This window comes from Eptesicus fuscus, chromosome 1 (genome assembly GCF_027574615.1).
Source record: "Eptesicus fuscus isolate TK198812 chromosome 1, DD_ASM_mEF_20220401, whole genome shotgun sequence".
NCBI lineage: Eukaryota > Metazoa > Chordata > Mammalia > Chiroptera > Vespertilionidae > Eptesicus > Eptesicus fuscus.
This window is the reverse complement of record NC_072473.1, coordinates 103,120,853-103,123,414: the sequence shown is the minus strand read 5'-3', so window position 1 is coordinate 103,123,414 and position 2,562 is coordinate 103,120,853. Positions and strand designations below refer to the sequence as shown.

Here is a 2,562-nt window from a genome sequence, read left to right as displayed (position 1 = left end):
TAAAAAAGGATGAAAGAAGGTTGAAAGGATTAAGCAACAAGACGTGTGTGTGTGTGTGTGTGTGTGTGTGTGTGTGTGTGTGTGTATGAAGGTGAGGAAAGCAAGGGAAAACGAGGACTAAAAGGGACTTTGCTGGGGGTGATGCGTGCATGTATAATGTGTACATGATGTTTTGTTGAGTTGTGCACTTGAAACCTGTATGACCTTGTGAACCAATGTCACCCCAATAAATAAAAAATATATAAGGAACTTATACAACTTAATAAAAAGAAGATAATCCAATTAAAAATGGTCAAAGGACCTAAATAGACACTTCTCCAAAGTGGACATAAAGATGGCCAAGTTACATATGAAAAAAATGCTCAAGGAGAAAACAAGATGGCAGCATAGGTAAACACCTGAACTTGCTGCCTCACACAACCACTTCAAAAGTACAACTAAAAGACAAAATGGACATCATCCAGAATCACAGGAAGGCTGGCTGAGTGGAAATTCTACAACTAGAAGGAAAGAGAAAAGCACACTGAGACTAAGAGGAGCTGAGGAAGTGAAGTGCAGAGGTACGGAGGCGCACATGCTGAAAGGGCTGGCAACTGAGTACACCATTGTCTTTTTCAATTGGGAGGGAGACACAAGCTCCTGACTGCTCTGAACTCCAGATCTGGGCGAGACTCTGGGGACCCAGACTCATATGGGGAGAAATTGGACTGTCTGGCATCAGGCAGAACTCGAGGTTGGCTTTCCCTCAGAGGTGCTTGCATCGGTTACCAAGAGACACTGAGACCCGGGGGCCTCTTAGGGCGGGGCTGACAGGAAGTCATTGCTGTTTGCTCTGCCCTGAGACCCCGCCCCACCCAAGCGGTGCACAGAGGCTTTTGCATATGAATGGCCTGGTCCTTTGAAATCTAAAATTACCTAACAAACTGCAGCTGAGTCAAAAAGACCCAGAACATCCAAAAGAAGGCCCAAGGCCCCACAGCAGCTTGCATTGTTTCACAGCTGGGCCTCATCTGGGCACCTCCAAAACCCAAACAAAGAAGAGGAATCTGCAGATCTCTCTGTAGCTCCTGCTGGGTGGCCCCAGGCAGTGGCTGATTTTGCACCTCCTTGGAGATCCAAGAGCCAGTGTACCCAGTGGTCAGAGTGGGACCATCCAGATTACAACTCCTCAGATCCATAAGGGACACATTCAGGGGGCAGACTCAGTGAGCACCAAAGCCCCACTGAAGCAAGTCTTGTCCCATAAGGGTGTCTCTAGCACAGAAGTTCTCCCATCGTAGACACAGCTGATCCTCACAGCCAATTGGCCTGGAGGTCAATTCCCCCCAGTGATACCAACAGCAATCAAGGCTTAACTACAACAAGACTGTGCACACAGCCCACAAAGGGGTACACCAAGAGTGTCCATCTCAGGTAACTGGGGAGGCTGAGCCACTGGGCCCTATAGGACACCTAGCACACAAAGCCACTTTATCAACACAGGGAAGCAACCAAAATGCGGAGACAAAGAAACAGGTCACAAATGAAAGAAATGGAGGATATAGAGTTCAAAACCACTGTTATAAGGTTTTTCAATAATTTTCTAGAAAAGGTTGATAAATTTAGTGAGACCCTCGAGGATATGAAAAAGGACCAACTAGAAATTAAGCATACACTGACTGAAATAAAGAATAATATACAGAGATCCAACAGCAGACTACAGGACCGCAAGAATCAAGTCAAAGATTTGAAATACAAAGAAGCAAAAACACCCAACCGGAAAAGCAAAAAGAAAAAAGAATCCAAAAATATGAAGATAGTGTAAGGAGCCTTTGGGACAACTTCTAGGAATATATCCTAAGAAACCCAAAACACCAATCAGAAAGAATGTATGCACCCCTATGTTCATAGCAGCACAATTTACAATAGCTGAGATCTGGAAACAGCACAAGTGCCCATCAGTAGATGAGTGGATAAAAAAGCTGTGGTACATTTACACATGGAATACTATGCAGCAGTAAAACAGAAGGATCTCTTACCCTTTGAGATAGCATGCAGGGACCTGAGTATGCTAAGTGAAATAATCCAGTCAGAGAAAGATAAGTATCACATGATCTCACTCATATGTGGAATCTAATGAACAAAATAAACTGTTGAACAAAATAGATCCAGAGACATAGAAGCATGGAAGATACTGTCAAATCTCAGAGGGAAGGTGGGGGTGGGAAGAGATTAATCAAAGAACTTGTGTGCATATATGCATAACCTATGGACATAAGTAATAGGGTGGTGGAGGCCTGGGGTGAGGGTGGGGGCAGGCTAGAAGGGGTCAATGGGAGAAAAAAAGGGACACATATAATACTTTTTACAATAAAGATTTTTAAAATTCAATTTTAAAAAGTCAACTAATTAAATTAATAGCATTAACTTGGATGCTTCTTAACAATTGCAATTTAAACCAAATTATTGATGAGACAATTGCTGACATGCTGCAGTCTTCTGGGTAGTGATCCTAAGTTACACCTCTCACTTGTACATTCACTAGGAAATAATCCTAATTACTTTTAGTATAGCCCTGAGCTA

General features: G+C 43.2%; 1 non-coding gene across 1 annotated transcript; it reads right to left on the bottom strand.

Annotated features, from left to right (window-relative positions):
* Positions 1 to 1,153: 1,153 nt before the first annotated feature.
* Positions 1,154 to 1,280, bottom strand: MIR9229B-2 (microRNA mir-9229b-2). Its single transcript, NR_130528.1, is given in 1 exon segment — positions 1,154 to 1,280. It is a non-coding gene; the product is annotated as a microRNA mir-9229b-2 (primary transcript).
* Positions 1,281 to 2,562: the final 1,282 nt, after the last annotated feature.